At 42.0% G+C, this 6,570-nt stretch overlaps 1 pseudogene; it reads left to right on the top strand.

Annotated features, from left to right (window-relative positions):
- The first annotated feature begins 1,199 nt into the window (after positions 1-1,199).
- LOC141423361 (dnaJ homolog subfamily C member 7 pseudogene) lies at positions 1,200-5,790 on the top strand (annotated as a pseudogene).
- The last annotated feature ends 780 nt before the right edge of the window (positions 5,791-6,570 follow it).

The following is a 6,570-nucleotide window of genomic DNA, read 5'->3' as shown; positions in this document are numbered from 1 at the left end:
GTAAGTTTTTCAGCATGCAGGTGTAGTTCAGTTGTTTTCTCATCAAAGGTAGGGAGAGAGAAAAAAAAAAAAAGAGTCTGGAGACAGTTCTGTGAATGGTATCTGCAGCTGAGGCTTGCCTGCCCGCTGCTGTTAGACTGCTGTTGCTGGAGGCGTTATTTATGCAAATCTCAGAGGTGAGCTTAACACTTACCTGGCCCTGCAGATTTGTTTACTCAGAGTTCTCCTGTGCGTGAGCCTCTGCTACAAACTTTCCCCTTTCCAAGCACACTGGGGGAGGTGACACTGCACCCGCTTTCTCAGGACTGCGTGTTTGTTTACAGCTCATGTGGGAAGTGGGTCTTCCCCCGTCTCCTGTGGAGTTTTCCTCACTCCACCACGCTCACAAGCTTTCCCGCTTCTGGTTGCTGGGCGCGTGCCCCCGCTCCTGCCATAGCCTCTTCCGTCTGCCTGGCTTGATTATTTACAGTTCCGGGAAGGATTCCCTTCCCCCAATCTTCGGCACTCAGTGCGCCCCACCCTCTTTCCCCTGTGTCTTTATTGTTCTTATTGCTTATTACTCAGTTTCTCTTTTTTCCCTGGGTGGAGGTCAGTCTGTCCAGGGGGCTATGCTGCTCTGGCCCAGGGTTGTCTGTGGGAGTACCACGTACCATTAAGCTCACCTTGTCCACATCTTCCCAAGCCGTCTGGGTGTGGGCGACTGGCAGCTTGGGGTCCTCCTGGTTTCTCTGTTTAACGTGAATTGGAGATGCTCTGCACTGGCTGGAGGTGTGGAGGGGTCAAATTTTGCCTCTTCTCAGTGGTTTTGCCTGCCAGGTGTGTCTTCAGTGTCTCTCCAAGATTTCACTATAGGAGGCACACTTTCTGCTTCATCCCTCTAGCCGCCATCTTGGAATCTCCTCCCACCATCCCTTTTTTGTGATGGGTTTTTGTGAAGTATTTGCCTGGGCTAGCTTCAAATTGCCATCCTGTGATCTCTGCCTCCTGAGTACCTAGGATTACAGGCATGAGCCACTGGCCTCCATTGACAGTTGGAATTAATATGGTGTGACTGAGAAGTCGTTTTTTATTTTATTTATTTTTCCCTTACTGTGCTGGAAATAGAACTCAAGGCCTTGGACATGCTAGGCAAGTGCTCTACCACTGAACAACATTACATCCCAAACCCAGAAGATGCTTTTTTTTTTTTTTTTTTTTTTTAAGATAGGCACTCTTAGCACCTGAGCCATACCCTCGGCCTGGCTTTTTTTAAAAAAAGAAAAAAAAAAACCAGTTTTTGTGTGTATGATACTGGAGACCAAGGCCTTGTGCATGGTAGGCATAAAACAAAAACAAAACAAGACAAAAAATCTCAAGTTTTGTTTGGTTTTGGTGGTATTGGGTTTGAACTTAGAGGCTTGTGCTTGTGAGGGGCAGGTGCTCTACCACTTTAGCCATGCCCCCAGCACTTTAATTATTTTTCAAGTGAGGTCTCATATTTTTGCCTAGGCAGGTCTGAACTGTGATCCTCCTATGTATTCCTCCTACATAGCTGGGATGACAGGTGCCTGCCAATGTACCCAGTTTATGGGTTAAGATGGAATCTCACCTTTTTTTGATAGGACTGGGGTTTGAACTCAGGGCTTCACTTTTGCAAAATAGGTGCTCTACCATTTGAACTACACCTGCAGTCTAGAATCTCACTAGCTTTTTTATCCAGGCTGGCCTTTTCCCAATCTCCCTCTCCTGAATAGGTAGGATTACAGGCTTGAGGTGACATGCCTGACCAAAAAACACCTCTTGATTTCTCTTTACCACCTGCCAGGCCCTCTGGTCCTTGCTGGTAAATTGCCAGTTGCCATGAAGTATGATGTGGGAATGGTGGCCACCAACCGTAGCTGCTCCTTGAGGTAAAGAAGCAAAGAGGAAAGCAGAGTCCTTCAAGGAACAAGGAAATATGTACTGTGCCAAGATATATTCCAATGAAGCTTATAACTATTATACAAAAGCCGTAGAAATGTGTCCTAAAAATGCTATTATGGTAATCCTGCTGCTGATGCTCAGAAGGTTTCTGGGAAACTCTTAGAGATGCACAGCAATCAGGGAGGCTGGGTGACAGTTTTGCTGGGGCATCTATGAGAAGGTAAGTGCCATCTCTTGGTAGGAAATGCCATAGCAGCGTGTCACAATTTCTAGAGAGCCCTAGAATAGGATCACAAAAATGCCCAGGCACAACAGAGCTCAAGAATGCTAATGCAGTCACAGAATATGAGAAAATAGAAAGATTTTGAGAAGCAAGACTTTCAGAATGTTGCTTTCTACATTGATGGTGCCCCAGATTTGCCCCTGCCTGCCATGGCTTCAAAATCCTCTAAGCAGAATGTTTAGCAATGCTGGTCAATGTTCTGAAGCACAGTCTGTGGCCAGTGACATTTTACAAATGTGTTGACCAACATGGACACCCTGTATGTATCAGATCTTTGCCTTTATTTCAAACATTGTATTGCAAAGTCCTTTGTACACGTTCTCAGGATGGCTTCTGACCATGAGAAGGCTGTATTGTTTGCAGAAATGTCAATGCACTAAAACCAAAGAATCAGGGGAATAAAGCATCTAATAAAGGAAATTACAAGCTAGCTCATGAACTGTACACAGAAGCCCTAAGGATAAAAACAGATGATAGACTCTACTGTAATTGGGGTATGGTTAATTCCAAATTTAGGAAACTAGATAGTGTAATAGAAGACTGTATACACACAGAGAAGCACAATGACACTTATTTAAAGCTACTTGAGAGGATCTTAGTGTTACATGGGCACAGTAGTATGAAGCAGTGTGGGACTATGAACAGACAGGGAAAACAGAAACTCCAAAAACTGCACTGCTAGAACTGAGGAAGCAGAAAAGAAAAGATTCCCATAAGATCTGGGAGTGAGCAAGGAAGCCTCTGAGGATGAGAGAAGAAAGCTCATCAGAATCAGGCCTTGATTCACCCTATCTGGGCACAGTGGAGCCAGTTGTAAGGTTCAGAAGGAGAAGGGGAAAAGTTCAAGAAGTCGGAGAGGCCATTACCATCCTCTCTGATTCCAAAAACAAGACTCGCTGTGACACTGGACAGGACTGGAGGGAGGAGAACATGATTACGGACAATTTTGACACAGGCCCTATCTTAAGACATTCTGCTAGTGGTCCTGGGAGCTTCAGCTTTGAAGCATCAGGTCCAGGGAATTTTTTTTTCAATTTGGCTAATGGAGGGCAACATCCCAGAACCCAGAAAACAAGACTTGTTCATTTAATCTGGAATGTGGACACAGTTCACCCCTCTCCTTCATCGTGTTTCTGTGTACTGAGAGCAGCTAGTTTTCTCATTCTGGGTGAGCAGAAGGAGGTAGGGATAGGAAGTCAGCATGAAACACTGGGGTGAGGCTTGAGGAGGAGTGTGGACAGGGAGGCAGTTTGTGGACTTTAGCTTTTATTGTTTAATTTTATTAAGAAAGTTTTAAAAACCCAGCTCTCTGAATGATTTTTTTATCTACAATAAATTTTGAAAATTACTTAGTTTAGACCTAGCCTCTGAAAATAAAAAGTCCTATTTGAAACATATACTTGTGGTGAGACCTAAGTAGGGACTAGGGTTTGAGGGTTAAAAGCTTGCCCAAATTGCTTCACTGGTCTTGCACCCATCCTTCCACAGCTCACTTATACTTCCTAGCTAAGGTTGCACACAACTTTTTGTCTCAGTGTCTGCTTTGGGGAAATCCAAACTAATACAGGTAGTTTCAACTTTTATCCTGCAGACTATGTACAGTCACTAAAATGTTTTAATTAAGGGACCAATATGTAATTTCTTTTTTATACAAAGGATTACTCTGAATACAGTTTGAAAAGTGAAACAAAAGAGATGGAATATTGAAGGTAATAAAAGCCCAGGTGAGAGGAGAAGACAGCCTAGAAGGAGCTGAGGAAATGAGTGTGGATTGTTGGAGGGTAAGCAATAGGATTTCTCACTGATTGGAGGTTGGGAAGAAGGGGCCAGGGTGAGGTTGGGGGGATGCTGAATGAAACTGCCCAGGAAGAGCGTGTAGAGTGAGAAGATAATGCATGAAGAGGGATCTTCCTTCCCATTACAGTTGGCCCTTGGGAGATGGCTAAGAGTTTGTAAAAAACATGTTTCCTAACTTCTCACCCTGAAAAAACACAGTATAATAAAAGTTGTATGCATTTATTGTGGGAAATTTAGAAAGAAAGAATTTTTAAAACTCTGTAAAATCCTATCTATCTCCATGGAATCTCCATGCATATCTCTCCAGTACTTTGCAAGAAGCCAGCTACCCTGATATTAAAAATAAAACTATATTGTGGCCTTTTTCACATAATATTATACTGTGGCCATTTTCTGTTATTTAAAAAAATTATTTTTTACTGTTTTGTGGTGCTGGAGATAAATCGTGGAACCTTACACATGATAGGTAAGTTCTTTACCACTGAGCTCAAAACACGATTTTTCATGGCAACATAATACTTCATCATGTGAATGTACCATAAATTTAAGAATTCTATTTGTAGAACTGTGTCTCTTCCAACTGTTTTTCCATTGTAAATAACTCTATGTGATGAATAGAATAACTACAAGGAGTACTGTATTAAAATGTATGAATGTATTTAGGACTTTTGATAATTATTGTGAAATTGCAATCTAGAAGAATTGTGCCACTGTACACCTACTAGCTAGGTAGGGAGGGATTATGGTCTGTATAGTTCTTATTATATTCCCAGCATACAGAAAGTTCCTAACTCATAGCAGATGTTCTGTTATGGCTTGGACTCAAATGTCCTTCCAAAGGCTCATGTGTTGATGGCTTAGTCACCAGCTGATGGTATTATAGGGAGGTGGTGGAACTTTAGGTGGTGGGGCTTAGTGGAAAGAAGTTTGGTTATTGGGGGGTGTGTCCTTGAGGGGGATCCTGGGTCCTCTTCCTGTCTCTCTGCTTCCTGTCTGCCATGAGGTGAGCAGTTTTGCTCTACAACATGCTCCTTGTTTTGATGCTTTGCCTCGCCACAAGCCAAAAACAACAGAGTCAACCTACTGTGGACTGGACCTCTGAAACTGTGAACCAAAATTAATATTTCCAACTTATGAGTTGCCTGAATTTTGCCACACTTCTTTTTTTTTTTTGTGGTGCTAAGGATCAAACCCAGGGCCTTCTGCATGCTAAGTAAGTACTCTATCACTGACCCACACTCCCATCCCTCTATATTAATAATTTTGTCTTTAAGTTTATTCTGTCTGAAATTAGTATTGCTATGTTTGCTTTTTTGATTACTGTTTGCATGGTGTATTGCCCAACATTTGACTTTAAAACCTATTTGTGTCTTTGAATTTAAAGTGTTTCGTTATTAAATAAATTTCATTCAAATCTTGCCTGTCTATAATTTATTTTAATGTAACTTGTGATGTAAGGATGTCAATTATATTTCTCAGTAGTCTACCCCATACTACACTACAAACTGAATAAACTTCCATTTCTCCATTGATTTGAGTTGTGAGTTTTATATGCTTTATTTTTTTTTAAACTTTACCAGTGTGATTTAAATCTGCAGTATCATAAAACCAAATGCTTTATTCTGAGTTATTCAACTAGATTATCGTAGCTTTGTATTGAATTGGCTTACCAATCTACTTTCCTAACATTGCTTTCCTTTGCTTGAATTGTCCTCAGTATTCATCTGTGTTTATTTTTCCTTATAAAGCTTAGAAACAGCTGGCATAGTCTAAAATGTTACTTTGTTGGTGTTTTTATTAAGAATGTTGATTAGTCCATCCTCTGTTGCTGTAATGAGATATCTGAAGCTGTTAATCTGTGAAGAATAGAGGTCCATTTAGCCTGCAATTCTGGAGGTCCAGGAGCATGGTGCCAGTTTCTCAATTTTGGTGAGTGCCTCATGGCAGGTAGCATAGTAGAAGCATAAGCAAGAGCGATCACATTGCAACAGAAGCCAGAAAGATATCCAAGGGCCAGAGCTGCTTTTTTCTAGAGTCACAGGAACTAACCAGTGTCTTGTGAGAACTACATTAGTCTCTTCTCTGATGCCCCATGACCTAATACTCTTCTACTAGACCCCATCTCTGTCTTATTTATTTATTTATTTGGCAATACTGGAGTTTGAACTCAGGGCCAATGCTTGCCAGGCAGAGGCAGTACTGTTTGAGCCACTCCACTAGCCCATTGTTTGAGTGTGTGTGTGTGTGTATGTGTATGTGTTGTGTATTTTCAAGATAAGGTCTCAGGTAGTATTTCCCTGCGCTGGTTTCCAACAGAGATCCTCCTGATCTAGGGCCCAGGTGTGAGCTAGGGCCACAGGTGTGAGCTACCGGCACCTGGCTAGGCCCCACCACCTCTTAATATTGCCATGTTGGGGACCAAGCCTCCAACATATGAATCCTTGGGGAACAAACTACATCCAAACCATAGGATATGTATTATATTTGTAGATTAATGTAACAAACATTAATGCCTTTGACATTTTCCTATTCTGGGCTGGTAATGTGGTTCAAGTGGCAGAGTACTGGCCTAGAAAGTGAGAAGCCCT

Source organism: Castor canadensis, chromosome 5, assembly GCF_047511655.1.
Source record: "Castor canadensis chromosome 5, mCasCan1.hap1v2, whole genome shotgun sequence".
Lineage (NCBI taxonomy): Eukaryota > Metazoa > Chordata > Mammalia > Rodentia > Castoridae > Castor > Castor canadensis.
Note: the sequence above shows the minus strand (reverse complement) of the source record. Positions and strands in the feature narration are given on the sequence as shown.